Raw genomic sequence first — 21224 nt, 5'->3', positions numbered from 1 at the left:
TTATTTTGTGGGACGACGTAAAGCTAAATAAATTGAATACATCAACCTAATTTAATTTCAGTGAGAATCTTTCACCTATGAGGATGAACGATTCGAATAGTATAAGGTAAGCGATGTATTATTATTGCTTCAAAACTTTCAAATTTGTCATGGAACCAGTCTACTCGTAGTGATTTCCATTACATTAGCTCCACTGGCAATAAGTACACGCATATTATAAATCATGGCTGCATTAATAATTTTAGAAAAATAGAATTGTAGCTAGTTTACGTATAATTTTTACAAAGAATCAATCAGTTTCATTTTTTTCTGAATATTGGAACATTATTGCATTAAATCGGTGAAAAAGGCATAATCATTACATGCCGATTTATACAATATACTCTAATGAAGTCAGGTGAATAGTCGATGAGTATTCGCTGTGTCAAAATAGGCTTATAATTAATGCATTTATGTGAAAGACCACGAAATTCATCTGTTATTGAACCAAGTGAATAATGAATGAACACCCTCTTACTATAGCTAATGACCCGTTCATTGAACGAAAACGGAAATGAGGTCTTTGTAATGCAAAATAAGCTTTTCAGAGGGACAAATGTATTAAATCAAATCTATCAAATTATTTCGCCAAAAAATACGAAATTAATCGAAAAGACTGACTGAATCCTTTTTTACCTTGGCAGATACAATATATTTGTTGGTTACTTTTATTTAAGGCAAAGATAAATTTTACGGTGACGGATTAGCCTGGGATGATAGTCTTTTATTGTGTCCTAACCTCCAATCCGAATGAGGGAAATTCCGATCAGTTCAGAAAATTCAGTCAGCGACGCCCAACTTTGGAAACTAACAACAGTTACTAGGATAAAATATTTAAAGACCGATGCTATCGGGATCTCTGAGAAACTTTACGAGTCAAACTGATTGGCTAAGCTTGCAAACTCACCCTCAGCATTCGGGTATCTCGTTTGCACGTATTTCCTTCTGCATGTGTAAAGGTTTTTCAAGATGATTCAATACTGTTGAGTTACTTGGATTCAACTAGTACCAGAGTTAACCTAAACACGAGGTACAATATCAATAAGATCGTATGCAAACAAAACATGCAGTTGCCAACAGTAGTAGCATTCCCACGCACAATTCACAAATATACAATACTCGTACACACGTCGCAATAGAAAGGATGTGGCACAATTCCAAAGTATGTAAAACTAATATTGTAGGTAATTTTCTCCCAAATATGATGCCCAAAAATTCAATTAATGACGACTGACATAATGTCCACTACCATAAGCCTCTGACCAATTTATTAATGATTTACTCTAGTCACCAATGGTGCAAAAACCTCTTCGAGCAATACGAGTTACTCAAAAAAAGGAAAATAAATAAAAACAGTCAATATAAATGGCAAAAGGCAGGAAAAGACAATAACACATAACACATATGTAATGATATGGAAAATAAACAATAATTAATCAAGACATATTATAAAAGCAATCATCACAACAAAGAGGATACAACTAAAATCAAGGTATTACACGTCACTCATGAAGCATCTAGTCGATAGGCCAATATTTAAATGTATATGTATTCATATGGGGAGAACTAATGACAAATGATACCTCAGAATGATATTATACAGACGGAAGAATATTCAACGTGCTCCATGACTGAGGAAAATAATTATAGCATATTATTATGTAGACTAGTTCAAAACATCCATTAAACAAGTTTCCAAAGAATTTCTGGTTGCTGAAAAAGAAACAAGCATATAATGAATTGAATACGGCAAATGAATTTAGCCTACGAATGAACGTCACCGCTATTTTTCTACTAGAACAAGGTGATGTTGCTGTGTTCTATCAAAAGTTTTGCATGCCTACGAATCATGAAAAACTTCTTTGCACCTAAGACTAGGTTCTCAAGAAAAATGTCAAAAATTTAGAATTTCTTAAACGCGAATAATGAAAAAGGAAAGAGAATGAGCGGACAGGCCGGCACAACTGGTGCTTGGGAGATGATGGCACGGACGAAGCGAAGCGGAAGGAAAATAGGTGGAGAGAATGAAACCTCTCCCTCCTCCACTTGGCGCGTAAGCAAGGTACCGCGCCGCCGTGCTCCTCCTTCATTCCCGGCGAGGCATTAAGAGGATGCCGGGAGCGAAATCCACGCCCCGTGCCCCCTCTCGGTCTCCCATCCGACATCCGACAACCCCTTCTGTTTTCCCCAGACGCATCCCCGCGCTCCCTATCCTAATCCAATTCCCTCGGCGATATAATCAACTTCTTAGAGGGAGGATGGTAGGGGGAGGGACCGTGGGGCGATGTGGCGGGTGGAGGGGCTCCCGGAGAAGAGAAGAGGAACTCCTCCCGAAGCCCCCGCGAGGAGTTTGTCCCGCCTCCACCCGTGCAACCACTCTCTTCCCTCGGCAGAGAGGGTAGAAGGCGGGACCGCCTCTTTCGGCCGCCGCCGACTCGGTCCGCACATGGACCCCTAGCAGAGTACCGCACTCCCCACTCGACACTACTAAATCCTCCGTCGACTCCACCTCTTTAGCCGCTCCTATCCCCACTCCCTTCCCTCCTTCGTTCTCACAGAAAAACCGTGTGTTCGACTTAACCCCGCGGAAGGGACAGAAGGAGAGAGAGGGCGACGACTACTGGTGAGCAAATTCCGATATCAGTGGTTCAAAGCTGCGAATTGGTGAGCGGAGAAGTGGTGATATGGGTAGAGAGGAAAGGAAGAAGAGATTGGAGATAGGAGACTGCAATGACGGGAAGAGAGAAAAAGGGGTCGGCAGGGGACGGCGCAGACGAAGAATCAGGAGAGGAAGCGAGTAGGAGAGGCGAACGGAAGAAGAATTTCAAAAGCAGGATGGGGTCGGGAAGATAAGGCGGCGCTCTGAAACGTATCGCATGGTTTATTGTGGATAAAGGGAGAGAGAACGGTGGAGGAAGAATAGGTGGCTTGAAATAGATGATTCCGTCTTCTCTTGGTTTTTTCTGGAAAGGTGGCTAACTGAGATGTTGAATTCATATAATGGGCATATTTTCTTATGGAGACATGAAGCGCTTCACGAAAACCAGAACTAGGTTGAAGCTTTATGAAAGAAAACCTCACTACAAATGGTTGTTTGATAAGTATCCAGGAGACAACCCTCCCCACTCTCTAGCTGGCTCAGGGCTAGACGGGTCACTGACATCGATGAAATCATAAACGCTATATCTTCGAGCTTTGTCACAAAAACTAAGAAAATATTAAAATTCCTTTTGCTGTATAGTCTATTCATTTTCAAGATAAACTGGTAATTTTTACTTTACATGACCAGAGACTTATTATTACGCCTTTATTGATAGTTGCAGATCGATAAAAATTACTCACTGGAATAAAATACTTGAGGATAAGTGTACAGCTAAAAACGTTATCACAAGCCCGTGACCATATTTCTAAAAACTGGAATATACTTCTATATTGACTTTGCAAATATTAAATGTATACATCGCCTTCTATTCCACTTGTTTTATAGAATCCCTCTATATTTGGGACAATAAATAACAACGATCTAAATAATTTTATGTTTCTATCAACATTAGCTTAAATTAATATGACCCTCGAAATGTTGAAGACCACTCATACAAAATTTCTAACTTCGGGTTCAATGGCCTAATAAAAAGTGTATTGCCAGCTAATTAACTCGGTACGTGATTCCGAGTTTCAATCCACGGAATGCCGGAGCAGGCGCGACACCCAGCAAAAACTTTCCGAAAAAGGATCAACACTCATTTCACATTAATACGTGACCCACAGGCTGCTAGCAAAAAAAAACTAGATAATGAAACCTAGTCACCAGAGCTCTCCCTCTCTCATTAGCGGCCTACTTAAATTTTCATTTCGCCACATTCTCCAAAGAGAGAAGCTTTAGCAGGACGTCTGAGGGACAGGGAACGGACGCGAAAAAAATAACGGGTATCCGTCATTAATCTTTTCGGCAGAGAAATAGTTAAAGAAGGGAAAGAGAAGATGCCTCGAATAACATGCAGCAATTTTCTTCGAGAGACAAAAGACCTCCCGCGGAAGGGGAAAAGAAGAAGCCAGTTCACATTTAAAGAGGCAAGTTATAGTTGGAAGAATGTTAAAGGAAGGCGCTTAATAAAAAGGCTAGAGCGGAAGTAGCGCAATCCTGCCCGCATGCGTACCACCACTTCCACCATCCCTATCCACTCAGGTGCTCACTGGGGTGGAGAAGAGAAGGGTAGTGAGGGGAGGAGGAGGGCGAATGGGTCGGACAGCTAAAGGGCCCCGAGGCTTCCTTCATAAGGAAAGAGGTAGGCGGGATCCCACTCCCCCAACCCAGAACCTCCTCTGCCCCGTAAGAAACAACACGGCACACGGTGCGTGCGTAAATTAGGAAAAGGGGTTGTACGCGCGCTACGGAGACCCTGAAGGGGTCTGTTTGAATGAGGAGAGTCCCTCCCCCTCGACATAGCGGTAGTGAGTGGGTGAGTGAGGGTAGGAGAAGGTGAGGGATAGTGGGACGGAGATTCAGCCCAAATTTCCCGCTCCCCTTGCCATGATCCAATGTGCCCAAGCGTGATAATAAAATTAAGCCACTCCAGGCGCTGTGTGCGTGTGTGATAACCGCGCGATGGAGGTATGGTGGAAGTAGTCGCACGGCGTCTTTGTTTTTCGACGGAATTGGAGGAGGCGGAAGGTTAATTTCCCGGACACATGGGCCCGCGCAAAGAGCAGAATTGAGACTGGTGCGTGGGGAAGGATTCCTTGGGCAGAAAACGGTGTGCAGTGAGGACTTGGTTGCGGAAACGATGAGTATAAAAGCTGAGGGCGTCGTCCGTGTAGAGCGGAGGGCGAAATGAGCGTGTTGCCTCGTCGACAGCGCAAACCTCAGTTGGCGAAATTGAGGATTCGTTTGCTGATTAAAATCAAATCAGCAAACGAATCCTCGAGTTGACCCCATCAAAGTTCGGAACCTACGCGGATGTTGGGTGTTCTTAAAACAATAAAATACAAATATGAGAAATGATCAAATTAATATTATAATGAACATGGAATAAATAGATTGTTTTAAAACTGAAAATAATGATTCGTATACTCGTAGAAATAGATTGCATTGTCTGATCAATTTAGCCAGACAAGAATGATCTGACGTCGATTATGATATCTCTGTAATTATAACGAAGAAGTAAAACTAAAATATTGAACAAAGATAAGCGGCAAAATTACTAGTGAAAGAGAAAATTCTATTAAATGATACCATAACTGCAAAAACTGGAAAGGAGGAATACCTTGGCCATCTATTTTGCTACATACCACCCGGGCTGGAATACTATATGCGAAAAAGACAGTCCGAGCAGCGATAAAGTTCAACCGGAAGAGGAAAATAACTGCTAGCATCACAGAATTGTTAGTAAAGATATGAATCGCGAGAAATATTGTGCTAGCAAGAGTTGCACATCTAAAGAAAAAATATATGGATATGTGGTGCTATAGAAGGATAATGAGAAAACGTGGGCAGAGGAAATTTCCAAAGAAGTCCCATAAAGATTTGAGAGAAGCAGGGAAGAAAAAAGACGCCGTGAAGAAGGAAAGGAAAATTTATTGTATAAACTGGGTTTAAAGCATAACCGTCTGACGAGGACGATAGAAGAAAATAGAATTGACTATTAAGTAAGAATTTAGAATATTAACTGAATACGCCTAACAAATGGACAAAGGTATAAAGAAATACATGGTAAAGGTAACATGGCAGCTGAGAATTGGGTAGAGTAAGATCAACCTTCATATTTATCACTACTTCGTTCTACTTTACCTTATATGATGTAGCTAAGACGAAATAAAGCCCACATTTGCCAACTCCACTTCATATTACATTTAATTGCCGCGGTATAACGTGACGTCCACCACATTTCGTCCGAAGTATATTGGGTGACTGATGTAACAATAATGAATTCTTTCCACACCATCTACACTTGCCATCCGGTGACGAATTTAATGCGATTTGAACAAAAAAATCCGTCTTTCGTTCGTCCTATTTCAAAACCGCAGTTCGAACATAACTTCCTCGGGGAGTGTCAGCTACTGCGAATCACATTGCTAAATTATTTCGTTAATACCCGTTTATTTTGAAAATATTTACAAAACTTCAAATGTCACCACTAAAAAGATTTTCATTGTGCAGGTAAGATCTGCGAAAACGTTTCCTAGAGGTTATGAAAGAAAGCTGTCTTGAATTGAACGGGAAAAATCGGAGTGGCATTTTAAGGAATGCATGCGGAATGCGAATGGCGCAGACTAGCGATCAAAAACAAATGTCAAACTACGTTCCGACACGGGAGAGCCAATTTAATGGCTTCGAGGAAAGTGGCCGGACTACCAGCTGAATTGGACACGCACGGCACAAGACTCAGGCGTGCTAGTTGAAGGAAGGATGTGGGGGAATAAAAAAAAACAGCAAATTCTCTCTTACCTTAAAGGAAGGGGCTAAGCGCACCTATCACACCGAGCTGCTAGAGCGTCGTCCTCACGATAAATTCTCCAGCGTGAGATAGTCCGATATGAGATTTTGAACCAAGGGCTTCTTCACTCCCAAGGCGTGGAGTCGGAACAACGAGGTTCTTCTTCGCGGGTAGGATAACCGCTCACACGATTACATTATGGTCACTCACTTTTGCCTCTTGATGGGGAATTTTCGAGAGAAAGGTGGGAGGGAAATCACCGGAACAACATCCCGATTCTTACGGACCGACCACCGGGACGGGGGGTGGGGTGAAGGACGGGTCACAATCCGAACATCCGCGGGGGGGAGGCGCAAGACGACGAAGAGTCGTCGTCAAAATCGGTGGCGATCGCGGGGAGAGCGTAATGATGTAGTCGTGCGGGGTGGGAGGGTCACTGGCGTAAAAAAACCAACATTCACAGCACACGGACCGGGGGAGAGAAATCCTTGAGCGGTGTCAGGGATGAAGGGAAGAGGCGCGCTCCCGCCGCCGCGGACACTTGGGCACCATCAGGTGGGTGAGGGCGAGACTATTTGATCCTCCGTCATCTTCACCATGGCGAACGCAACAGAAAGGGTTTCACGGAACGGTGCGAAACTTCGTCCGGGAGGAGACGGGGAGAACTCAATTCGCGGCCACCGGCCGACTCGATGACTGGTCGGCTTTGTTGTTGTCGTCGCCGATGCTGCCGCGGTGACGACTTAGTCTCGAGGTCCACAAGTCAAGTGCCGTCTGGGAAAGACGACGAAGCACACCGACGAAATGAGCGCCAGAAAACGGCAGAGCAAAGGAAATCGTTAACTACCGCCAAGCAAAAAAAAGGAATTAGCAGGAAAGCGGTTTACTTCGGAATGACGGCGAATTACTTTTCGGGCCGTCAACCTCTCATCGCGCACCGCAATGCTAATCCCGGTGGGTGTGAGAGAAGTGTGTCACTGCCGAAAAATAGGCCGGTCAAGGGAAAGGAGGAGGGGGGGAGAGGGGGATCTGGAAAAAAAATCTTCGGTGCACGGATGATGTACAGGCAGGGTAGCCCACGGCCAAAGGATTCCGAAAATTTCCCTTTGCATGTGTGTATCAGCAAGCAAGCCGAGGCGTTAAGCGACCGATCCCGGCGCCGCGCCACAGAACACTGAAGTACAAGGGGAGGCGGTGAGTGAGATGGGAAACGGGAGCTGCCGGTGGATGGACCGAGAGAGGGAGAGAAAGAGAGAGAGAAAGAGAGGCGGGGGATGGTGGGGAGAGGAACAGCCAGGAGAATGGAAGGGGGATGAGGGAGAGGGTGGGGGAAGGGCAAAGCGGTATGAGTGAACACTGGAATGAGTTTGTGTGTGTGTGTGTGTGTGTTTGGTGAGGGTTTCGGGGAGGGAGGTCGGGGAGGAGGGGTCGGCCGTACACCTCACACACGCCGGGCGGGGGAGAGGGCTCTCTCGCATGGGGTAGGCGGTTGGACGGAGGATGGTGTGTAATGGGAAGGGAGAGTGGGGAGGGAACCAGGAGGGGTGTGGGGGAGAGGAATGGAGTTAGGTAAGGTTGGAGGGGCAAACCGGCGTGCGCGCGGATGAGGGGGAGGTTTGGAGGTGGAGGGGAGGGCGTGGGGAGGGGGATGCCGGCCGGCACGCCCTGAAAAGAGGGCGAGCATGCCGCTCGTGGCGACATCTGCCAGCCGAACCATACACCTCGTGCTTGGGAGAAATAGCACAATGCCATACCGTGAGGCAGTGCGATGGGGTTTAAGGGAGGGTTTTGAGGGGGAGGACTGGGAGCGGGAGATTTTCGAGCTCGCGGGGAGGGGAGTGGGGGAAATAGGAAAAATGGTTTGAGGGGATGGGGTATAGGATGGAACGTGGGCGAGAAAAGGAGTGTGGTGAGGGGGAGGGGGCGAGGGGTCAGGGCAATTTCTAAACGATGTGCCACTGTGAGGGCAGAGTTAAATGGAGTGCGCCGTAGAACTTATCGCTTTTTTCCTTCAGTGAGAGACAACGGGTAAGTACGAAATGGATGATTTCTCTAATAAAAGTGTCGCCTTTATCTTACTTCTTTGGGAATTATGATGCCAATGCCAACAAAAAAATCCCAAATTATGAAGCTTTCATACACGCTTCTCAAGTAGTTTTTGCTAGTATTCTTGGAAAAAAATTAAATCCAAGAGAAGAGAATTTAAGAAATAATTCGTTTTTAAGGCTGAATATGACTTTTAAGATTGATACGCGATGCTCGTTGAATAATCCATTTTATAAGAATATAATTTATCTCCCGATATTGGAGTCTTTTGTACGATATTTGTCAAACTTCCAGGGCTTCAGGAGATATACTGGTGTTTCAATCCAAGACTTCATTATAAATCTACCTGAAAATCACACTTCTTAAAATGCCGGTGGCTTGATTACTTTCATTTACACCGCAATATCCAAGACTAGCCCAAAGAATTCTTATCTATTGGAGTTGAGTACCATACAGATTTCTTCAATTCTTGTAGACAGTTCACCTCATGACTCAAAATCAACTTTATATAATTTTATCAACAACCATTAATATTAGTTATAAAACACTTCAATAAATATACGGAGTCTGTTCCAAAGAGAAATACTCCTTATTGTATTTTAGAACTCCATATGATTTCCATAGGCTTCATAAAGGCTATCCATAAAGTGTTTGTGTGTCAATAAGAGACAGTGAACAGCAATTTTTGCGTAAAAGTCCTCATAAGGCTGTGGAAAAGAGTGCAACGTAACTTGGGACGGCACGCGACAACGCAACCAAACCGCATTTCTCCTGATCGAGTGCCTGGCCAAGCACAAGGTGACAACGCTGCCCTAGCTGCTTTACAGCCCCCATGTGGGACCGCCGGACTTCATTTTGTTCCCAATTATAAAATGCAGCTTAAAAAGCAACCATTTTGGAACGCTGGATAAATCAAAGAGGCTGCGACGAGATACCTGAACAAAGTATCCGCCGATCCCTTCCGGTAAGCATATTGCGACTGGCGGAGGCGCTGGCATCGGAGTGTTGATGCACGAGCGTGCTATTTTGAAGAATTTACTAATTTGTACTTTGATCTGCAGTGAATTTTTTCCCCAAATATATTCTCCTTATTTTTGGGACCGGCCATGTAAATTTTTACATTGATTGAAGTATTTTATTTTCGTCAAAATATTCGTTTTTGATAGTACTACTTTTTAAATATGGAAAATATTTGCATCCATGCAGCCTCTCGACTTCATTGACACATATGGAAAGGTAACTGACACATGGAGGATTAAAAATGTGCTTTGAGGAGGTAAATAGAAGAGCTGAAGAGGAGAAGACCATATGGACAACCTTAAAGCAAAGAAGAAGTAGTATGATTGGACATATCTTGAGACACAATGGATTAATAAAAAATATAAGAGATTGGAAAATTGAAAGAAAGATCCAGAGAAGAAGACCAAGAGACAAGTATCTGAGACAAATTTATGATAACGTAAAATGGAGAAGTTAACAGGTTGTGAGAGAATTCACAAAGAACAGGGAAGAATTGATTACCGCATTAAACGTTTTAGATTTTAAATACTGATAATGATAACACCTCTGAAAAATAATTTACCCCGCAGAAATGGAATTCGACTTAGAATATTTTTATTATTTACACTTTTTGGGTGAAGTACGAAAATCTTAAAGGTATAAAACACATCCATTCCTTTCTCCCCAGTTCCTTTATGAACAGGTAATAGTTTTCAATATTTCGAGTTTTTTCACAGAACTTACTCTTTGTCACAATTTATTCTCAACTACCATCTTATTTTACCTCCTTACAATCAGAATCATTTCAATCATGCTCTTCTGTTCCTGATTCTCATGCCATTGCTCATATGCAGAGTCTCTAAGAATACATTCCTCACTGACTTTCTCCGTCTACAGTCGATTCCCCATTCACTCCCTCATATGGTATATGAGCACGTCGTACCATAACATATTTGAAAATAGGCCACTGATATATGGAAGCAGAGAAAATTCTCCCACGGCAAATAAACCGCTATTGGCCTTGTTTCAGAGCAACAGACTTGTAGCAATATTTAGCAGCATAATCCATGTCAATGCATCGCAAATGTTTTTGCTGAATTTCTCGTTAAAATCTATTTGAAAGGTGTTACAAATTATCATTGTAATCCAGACCTGACAAAATGTAATATATTCTTCTTTCTCAATATGAAGACACATTTTTGGATGGCGTTCTTCATTACTAGAACCAGGCGTAGGCGAACTGAAAATTGTTTCAAATTGCTACGTCTTCCGTTGACGCGATCTTGGAGTAAAATCAATGAAAAGTGTGCAGCCTAATTATTGCAAATTATAATAACGATATAACATACGCTTAGATTGAATTTGTGCATAGTAAAATTTGTCAAGTATACATAGTATATATTTTGTTTGTATTATATATATATACATATATATACATATATATATATATATATATATATATAAAAACACAGATGTAGATTTTTAGAATATAGAGACACAAAGAAAGGACACTCACAATTTGTTATTTTACGTTTCGACAGCACGGCTGTCGTCTTCAGAATCCTCCAGATGCTTCTGAAGACGACAGCCGTGCTGTCGAAACGTAAAATAACAAATTGTGAGTGTCCTTTCTTTGTGTCTCTATATTCTAAAAATCTACATCTGTGTTTTTATATATTTGTGTGTCGCCGATGAGCGTTCCATTTCGAAGATATTTTATATATATATATATATATATATATATATATATATATATATATATATATATATATATATGTATGTATGTATGTGTGTATGTATAGATATATATATATATATATATATATATATATACTTTTTGAAAGTCTCACGGACGTGAATAATAATGTAAAACACTTAGCACTAGTGGACGCAGACAAAAACACACAGAAACACACAAAAAAGAGGCTCACTATTTTTCGAATTTTAGGTGGTCGTGACCACCTTTATCAAGGAAGAGAGGGACAGAACTCTGTATGTACGTATATGTACATACTATATATATGGATATACCTATCCCGAAAGTCTCATGGATGTGAATATTAATTCAAAAGAAGGAGCGAGATGGTGATCGCCAACAAAAATACGAGCTCGTATACCACCAAGTAAACACAGCGTGGAAGAAACGACAGGGTATGCCATCAATTTGAGGAAATGATTGAGGATGTTCCTGAAAGGAAACATTTGATATTAATATGGGATTAAAACGCGACGGTAGGCGCAGGAAGAGATGGCATTAAGGCAAAAGGGCTACGTTTTATGACCAAGGTATGACCGCTGAAAAAGCAATGGCTGCGTGTCTTACGAGGGAAAAACGAGCATCCATCCTTCCTATTTTATCCTGGAGGTTGAAACTACAAATTTACTATGGCGCGATATTAATTGCCTCCAATTTTTAGAAACATTCAGATGTCCTGTGTTCTAAAAGTCTAATCTTGCCTGCTCTCTCTTAGAATCAGGAGGCTCCCAACCTGATCCCTCCAGCATACCCGTGACGCTTACTCTCTCTTCTTGAAGCCGTTTTTAGAAACCTGGCGGATTTTTTTCTGAGCCATTTCTAAGTTTAAAATTGATGTTTTCTTCCAGGAACCTCAGATACTTGCCGCATATTTTAAATTTGGCCTTACTTAAGCGAAAGAAGACCTCTCTCTTGCACTTTCATTACCTTTTCCTACAACCCGTCTAATGGAAGGCTGGCCTACTATGATGGTCTTTCTTTCGTTCAGCTCCGTTTCATATTTCCTACAGTCGATGTACATTTGAAAAATATGACAAAATTACATTCTTGATTTTTGAAAAATAGGTGAAAAAAAGCACTTTCACTGATTACCACCTGTAAATCTCATGAGGAGAAATCTATAAAATGTGAAAAATTATGGTTCGTTTTACTGCAGAAATAAAAACCGCGAGATGTTTTTCCTATCCCAATAAAACGGGGGCCACCAAAACCGGTCGCGATTGTAGCATAATGACAGCATTTCCAGGCTAATAGACAGCCGTGTCCTTTGTTTGACGAAAAATTAATCTCCAACTCTTTCAATCACAATTAACTAAATATAACAGTTTCAACCAAATTGAAAATAATGAGTGGTGTGGGTTTTGTAACTTCATGCCTATATCACATTCGAACTATTTTTGGTTAAATTTTCAGATTATTGTCATTTAAACCGTACACTATTCCATAAGTTCATAATATTATTTCAAATTTCATTGGGTTAAGGAAGTTTACCTACTCAAGAAATAAGATTTCACCCATTTCATTTTTGCACCACCTTACTTACGCCAGATAAACTGCCCGAATAAGATAGCATGTTTTATTAAAATGTGTACCTATATCATAAAAACTTATGAGATTAATATTTGAAAACAACCACTAGTATCTTGTTCAGAGGAACGTAATAAGGTTTGATTAATAACTATCATAAAAAATTAAATCCTCCAGTCGTAAATTCGTAATTATTGTTTTGGAGTGAAACAAATGAAAACTGGAAAAAAATTGTTGAATACACTAATGTTAAATGTTACACAATATAATTTTTACTCAACTTTGAACTTAAAAATAATCAATGCATAATCTCTTCATTCTATTGCATTTCCACAGTTTTTGTATAAAAGATGTTTTCAAAGCCTTAAAAATTATGCTGGCCATGAAAATGAATTTAGTGTTTGAAGTAAATAAGAATAACGGATATTTATGGTCATAAATGCTAAAAAAATGACTCACTGCTAGGTCCAATTAAATGCAAAACTGGATGGATTTAGATTTCACGGCAAATCTCACGTATTTACAATTAAAATGGAAATAAAAGGAATGTCTACAACGGAGGCAATAATAGTGGGATCAAGCGAATAATCACGTACTAAAATGAAGAGAAGACAGAGATGCTCTATTTTTCCGTGAATTTACTGCGATTTTGGAAAGTAGTAATTTTCATATCGTAGGTGAGTAATCGATATCCAGCTTGCACATATGCACAGACACTCACTAAGTTATGAACTGACGGATGAACGCGCTACACATACACCCGCACGAAATCAAACGTTATGATACCAGTTAAGCCTTGAAATAGAAAAGGGGAAATCGATCGATATTTAAAATATATATTTTATCAAAGGAATTGAAATTTTGGCAATATAGATTATCAATTTTGATAATTTGCATTGCCTATTGATTGCCATGACTCCATATTAATGAATATCGGTTATCTGAGATAGGGAAAATGTCCTACACAAATACACGCGGGATTGATAGTGAAACTGTTTTTGCTGCCGTGGGAAAATCTGGTTTAGTAGCAGGATTGCTTTCTCACAGAGAGGGTCACATTATCCACTTTAAATGAGTGGGTTATGCTTTTATATTTTTCCCCGATTTTAAATCTTGATTAGGTAGAAAGATATGAAAGATGAATAATCTCAAGGAAGAAGATCCTAAGGCCAATAAAAATAATTAATTTAAATTAAATATAATTATTTTTATTGGCCTTAGGATCTTCTTCCTTGAGATTATTTCTTTAACAGCCAATAGCTCCACATCTTCCATTATGAAAGATGAAAGTCTCGGATACGTATTTGGTTCACATAGCTTGGCGGAACTTTGAAATAATAACGAATGAAGTCATTCCTTATTTTTTTAAACCATTAAAGAGTACTAAACATATCATATATGTTCTAACGGCACATGTTCCCGCATCCAACTGAAAAAAACTGATCGCATATAAATGTTGAAAACAATGTCAAAGAGAAAAGGAAAAGGAAATACTCATAAAAAGGGTTTTAGCGTTAAAGCCTCGGTCCTGAATTTTGGAAGAAGTTTCGTACAAAGTTCTTTCGAAGAAGAAAATTTGGGATGAAAACAACTCGGGCTTTTGTTTCGCAAAATATAAACATTTAAAATGTTTTCTCAATAATAGCCTTGACGCGCACAGAAAAAATAAAATCATGAGGACGGAAGAGCCAACTCTGTTTCGCAACACTTAACCATTTACTTTACAGCTGAAGCACACGAACAGTGTTCTAATTCAATTAAAGTTTTCCGTGGGTGAGACGCTTGTTCAAGCACTCCCTCCCTTTGTTTCCTTCCCCTTTACCTCCTCCTCCCTTGCCGGACTTTAAAAAATGCCACGACACCGGCAAAGTCGCCGCTAGGGATTTTATTCCCTCGCGTTTATTTCTTCTTCTTTGCTCGCGTGGAGCCACTTTCCGCCGCGAGAGGGTGGCTGAGCGTGGGAATAAAGAAGGCATCTGTCCACCTACATTGCACGAAGCCCCCTCTCCTCTTCCTCTCCAGAGCTCGATCTCACCTCCACCCCCTCGTGTTCACTCACTATCCTCTGCACTACTCTTAGAGCATTCCCTACATTTAACTCCCACATCACTAAACTCGTTTATTTTCCTGAAGAAAAGAAAGCCATCTCGAGTCTGCACACGTTCATTCGCAATGAAGACTATCAGAAATAAATGCAACAACTATGGTGAAACCACTTGAGGGTGTACCTGAATGGTTTAATGGAACTTTAATTATTATTTATAATGGGAAATGGCCAACATGAATTCAAAAATGTACTTTTATGGCAAAAGAAAATTGTCTGATACTCACTTTTCAAATAATGTAATCATATTTCAATAAAATCATATTAATAAATTCATGAAGTTCAAAATCTAACCCTGCATTATAAAATAGTTTTGGATTTAGGTTTTTATAACTGAAAAATATTTTAAATGTTTTATGAAAGCTGCATAAATTAGGCGTGAGATACAAAGAAGACTAGTTATGATACAAATAAGGCTTAAAATTAAGTTTCGTGGTCCTAATGATACCTTTTGAATGTTACATACATTTCATTTGATTTATAGTCTAAACACGTCTAGACTTCGATTCAACATTATGGGTTATTAAAAATGGTCCGAAACGAAATTTCAAAATGAAGCCGACAGTATTCTGTTTTAAAATATTTATTCCAATATTAAGAGCAAAATCGAATTTAAAGCAATATCGAAATCAAAGTTACAAATAATTTACTTATGTGTGTGAAAATACGTTAAATTTGTGCATTATAATAATACCACCCAGAAAATAGGCAAACTGAGAGTAATTACAGTACGAGATACATTGTTTTACACTAATTATCAGGAGCTGCAATTAAACATTGCTGCATTAAACAGCATCATCTTCCTAGTCGGAATACTTTAAATGGGTTTTATTTAATTGATGCTAAATTACCAATGGCAAGAATTTGCAGAGAAAAACTGAGTTCCCCAGATACGTAAAAGTAAATAGACGTTGGGGACCACCTTGCATTTTCTATATTTCCAATAGTTTTTAAAGATAATATTAAAATATAAAATAATATTTCAGTATTTTCCCACAAGCTTCATTAGAACGAATGAAAAAATTTCATGTGGCCATTCCCTCGTATATTTGATCGTTACAAAATGACACCCAATGACCAATACACTCTTCAATTATTTAGGAATTCTTTCATTGAATGGAATCAAATATCCTTTTTTATATCAAGAATTTACGTACTTCGTATATCTCAATGGATTCCCTGGATATTCAATGGAGGTAAGGGTTTCCTCCAGACAAACGTTTGATCTCTCATTCGCGCGTTCTACTTGCCTTGAAGACATTTGCTCGGAAAAAACAAAGCGTTACAATTCCTTCTTCCTTATGGCTCTTCAATGCTCTGTCAATCTGACACACGCTGACCGGAAAGAATCACCAATTAAAGATCTAAGACAACATTGTGGTTTGTAAGGAGCCAATATTATAGCTACCATAGATTTTTTGTGGAACTATATACCGATATTTCGTCTAACTAGGTGAAAATCAACAGGAGTGAGAGTTTGACAATAGGAAAGACAACAGTAAAATATTACTGCCTGTGGTTACATGAAACTTAACCACGCGTAGGTTTCCCTTCCGTCTTGACTGGATATTTTCTCGTCTATAAGTGCAAGTTAGCTAATAGACGGAGTTTGCTAGAAAACTGAAAAATAGTCATCAGCGAACATTCATGGCTAAACAAACTAAAAACTGAATATGTATTAATTATCAAAGAAACAGTAGGGATCCGAGAATGATAGACTATTTATAATGATACATCAATTTGAAATTAAGATTCATTACATTTTGATTTTACTCCAAATCATGGGACTGAATCTGAGATATAAAATAAAAAAGTACGTCCCCAGATTGATCAAACCAGGAGCCTTTGTCGTGGGAAGTGGAACAAGTGTAGGAAAGAGTTTAAATAAATATAACTAAATAAGCCTGTAGTTGTTTTGGATGCTCATTTACTCGATCGTAACCATGAGTAAATAGAAGATTTTCCTTATAAATGTCGAACCTCATTCTCTTGACTCAAGAAACAAATCTGTTTACGGTATAAAGGAGATAATGTTTGTATTTGGAATTCATTTCATCCGCTGACCATCGTCGAAGATTTAGGATTAGTAAGTATGATATAGAGTATTAAATTCGGATATAAAAATAAATTTTATTTAGCAACATTCCATATCATGGCTTAAATAAACATGAGAATGATAGGCAACAAGTCACAGAACTAATAAGTTATTTACTCGACTGTAGGTATATATATATATATATATATATATATATATATATATATAAAATATACATATATATATATATATAATATACATATATATATATATATATATATATATATATATATATATACATTATTATATATATATATATAAAAGGAAAGGGGATAGGAACACACATAAAGGACGAACACAAAAAAGGTGTATAATGTGTGTGTGTGTGCGCATAAAATTAAATGGTTCAGGAACTAGGAAATGGTAAATAATTATTATATGAAGGAATTTTGACTGCAAAAAAAATTTCTGTGGAGAGAAAATGGATGTCCTCAAGAAAATTTAGTGTGGCAGATGGGGTTTCGTGAGAGCGAAATCGAGTAGGGGGGGCGTGTGTGGAAAGGGAGGGAGTGCGAGAGGTCAAGCGGAGGCAACTCATGCCCTGGCGAGGAGGAAGACCCCAAAGGCGGTGGACATAAAATATTAACTGCGTCGATAAACGCAACAATTTCTTGTTAAAATATGCGCTCCTGACCCCAGAATGCCTCGAGGCAATAGGAAAAGAGCACTGCCCGCCTTTCTGGTCTGTTTGAGTTTCCTAACTGACCAAAAGGCTTGAAACTTTGAAAAGGGTAGGCCCCATACCCAAGAAATTGGTTTTTCGCCATCCCGCTGGGACCTGAGGGATTTGATCTATTACTTTTGAACCCTATTATCGAGAACTTTACGAAATATCGTTTCCAAAATTTTCATGTTTTTAGAGCAACAAATGAGCAGTTAAGATTGGTGAATACAAATCAATACATTTCAATTATAGTTTATATAAAGAATATATATGAGTCTGGTTGCTACATATGTTTGTATACAACTGTGTACGAGTGTAACCACAGCTGTCAGTGTGTGTGTGTTTGTGTGAATGCATAAAATTTTGCCTAGGTTGCCTAAAAAGTTTCCGACCTCAGCATAAAGATAGTAGCACTCTTCATCAAAAGTTGGAGAATTTGTGTGCGTTGTACTTACCAAAGTTTCTGCCGTTTTGAGCACTCTGATGTTGAGTGAAAATCGATTGAGTTAGTCGTTGTGAGGGTTTTTGTAAATATGGAAAAAACAGAGCAGTCGTCAAAATATTGGTTTTTGAAAGGTAATACGCCTACGCAAATCAATGACGAGTAGAACACTGGGTACGGGGACTCTGCTGTATCATCCTTGACCATGAATTTGCGGGCAGCCAAATTTAAACATGGCTACACCTGACCTATGCTTGACTGTTGAGCGTTCGGGACGACCAAAAACTGCGACAACTATTGATAACATCGAAAAGGTTCACCAAATGGCACTGGACGACCATAAAGTTAAGGGTATTGACGCATCAGGAGTATGACTGTGTCAAAAGAATGAATTTTTCATTTTTGACTGAAGAATTGGACATGGATAAGCTATCCGCGTGTTTACTACCGCGTTAACTCCTTTTAAACCAAAAACGTATTGGAATGAATATTTCCGAGGCCATTTTGGAGCAGTTTAAGTGAAGATAATCAGATTTTTTTGTCAATTCATTAGCATAGATGAAACTTGAAACCAGTGATACACTTGTGAGACGAAAGAACAGCCAAATCAGGGGACTGCATAGGGTGAACCTGCTCCGAAAAAGGCTTAGATGGCTGCATCGGCCGGGAAGGTGATGGGGATGGTTTTTTAGGATAGTCACGGAATGTATCCCTCATTTACTATCAAAAAGGATAATAACGGTATTTATTTTTAATGTACATAAATAATATTTAATAATTATATATTTATATTGTAGTAATTGTTATTATATTGAAATAACGTGTGAGTGATCCTTTTTTTGTGTTTCTATATTTGTTTGTTGAAACACAAAAAAAGGATCACTCACACGTTATTTCTTGATAATTTCGACGGCATTCCACTCCGTCTTCATCGGAAGATAGAGAAGTAATCATCATTACTTCTCTATCTTCCGATGAAGACGGAAATAGAACTCCGTTGAAATTATCAAGAAATAACGTGTGAGTGATCCTTTTTTTGTGTTTCTATATTGTTTGTTACTGTGTTATGTACTATATATATATATATATATATATATATATATATATATATATTCAACTGTTATAAAAAGGCATGGGAAGAGAATGATTCATTCGATTGACTTACATTAGACACATACCATAAAGCATACTACCACCTCGTGGATAACAGGATGAAATTTGAATAGTTAATTCTAGAGTTAGCGTTTTGTATTAAACATTCACATCAAGATATCTTTTTAATACCAATATTCACCAGTTTCCTTTCGGTCAAACCAGCTAAAAATTATATATAAAAACGGTGCTGATGCATAAGATTAAAGTAACAGAAATATGGAAATATACATAAACTAACGTGTGCGTTTACTTGTATGAATTTATAACGCACTCATTAATTTATGTATAAATCCAAATTTATATTATTTTGATCTGATGCATCAGTACCGTTTTTAAATATAATATTCAAAACAGTAACTCTAGAACTAATTATGCAAATGCCATCCTATTATGGGCGAGGTGGTAGTACGTTTTATGACGTGTCTACTGTGTATCAATTAAATGAAATCATTCTCTTCTCATGCCTCTTTTTAACAATTGAACACGTACCATAAAAACATGATGAAGAGTAGAATTAGCACTAAAACCATTAAAGAAGCCAACAAGAAGGGGCATTTAAGGCCACGTATCTGGAAGCAATAAAATAAATCAAGGGAATGAGACCGTCTCCTGCTCGCTAAATGGCAAAGATATAAAAGAGAACATTACGACTGTAAAATTGAACAAAAAATAAATTCTAGCAGAACATTAAAGCCTACGCTAAGGAAAACCAAGTCACAATGGTATTGAAAGAAAATATCGTGCTGCCTTCAAGATGGATATAGGTACTTTAAGTAACCCCAAGGAAAATAATGCAAAAGCGGATATGGTAACCGACGCCAACGCAAAGCGTAGTTTTAGCTAATTGAGCGCATGGCAAACACGCAGAAAGACCTACATCATTGAAAAAAAAGCAAACGGTGGAAGAATTCTTTGACGAGCACTATGCATTGAATTTCGCAATAAATGTAACCAAGACAACAGAAAAGTACTGAATACGATTCCTAAGACTACGGGCGCAAGCAGTCAGATTCATGTCATGCATTCAAATAAAGGGGAAATTCCATCTTGACCTCCTTCATCATCTTGCATATTTCCATCCATTCAATAGACGAGCTGCTGTACAACAAGGTTTGTTTAAGTAACGAAAACTTTGGAAAGGATTACCCGAGCATGGACGTTTTTGGGGTTCTAGTTACGGAGCCCATCCGGATTCCTGAATGCGATCAACCCGTCTTTGGAAGGTAAATTTGTTCGGTATGGAAGCAGTTAGTCGTATTTCCGCAAATATGGCGGCAAATACCTGAAAAATAAGCTTTCCTCGTTAAATGACCCACACGTTCCATTACAAAGCAAATAGTACCTGCTTTCGTAGTACCGCAGCTGCAATGCTGAAAATGTTTATTAGTCATAGGATTAGTTTATCCGCACCGTTGAAACGGTTACCATATGCAAATACATTTAATTAACGTTTACCTCATGAGTATTTTTCTTTCGGAGAGTAAACAGTAAACGGTTTTATGTTTATTTTGGGCTAATGACATATATACATTAATTTTAAAATCATAAATAATGAAAAAGAAATGGCTTACGTAGAAGAATCATTAATTTTAATATAATATGGATATCATTAGAAATTGAAATGAAATTATTTTTCGCTACTTTTGAAAATCAGGAATTGATTAAAAATGAATGCATGAGATTTTTTCAAAGTACGATTAAAAATAACAAACGATTGTTTCCCGATTGTTTCTCACTTTATTCCAGGTAGATTTCTATTTAAAAAAAGGTGGATGCATAAATCTAAATATTTTATTGCACAAGAGATTGTGAATTGCATTTTTTTCGTCAGATCTTCCAAGAATTAATACATTAATATGAATAACCATGAATTTATCCCTCAATAAGTACTTCTCCTTGACCTGGGACATTATATGAGCTATGTGACTACTATCTATTTCTCAATTATAACAAATATAGTGGT

General features: G+C 38.9%; 1 long non-coding RNA gene across 1 annotated transcript in view; it reads right to left on the bottom strand.

Moving 5' to 3' along the window:
• Positions 1-6797, bottom strand: part of LOC139690893 (uncharacterized) — a 245026-nt gene extending 238229 nt beyond the window's left edge. Inside the window, exon 1 of the long non-coding RNA XR_011701523.1 lies at positions 6485-6797. This is a non-coding gene — a long non-coding RNA (uncharacterized lncRNA). The remainder of the gene's footprint in view (positions 1-6484) is intronic.
• Between the last annotated feature and the right edge of the window lie 14427 nt (positions 6798-21224).

Source organism: Hetaerina americana, unplaced genomic scaffold (genome assembly GCF_022747635.1).
Source record: "Hetaerina americana unplaced genomic scaffold, ioHetAmer1.1.p SCAF_3, whole genome shotgun sequence".
NCBI lineage: Eukaryota > Metazoa > Arthropoda > Insecta > Odonata > Calopterygidae > Hetaerina > Hetaerina americana.
The sequence above is the reverse complement of the archived record's forward strand: the minus strand, read 5'-3'. Positions and strand labels throughout refer to the sequence as shown.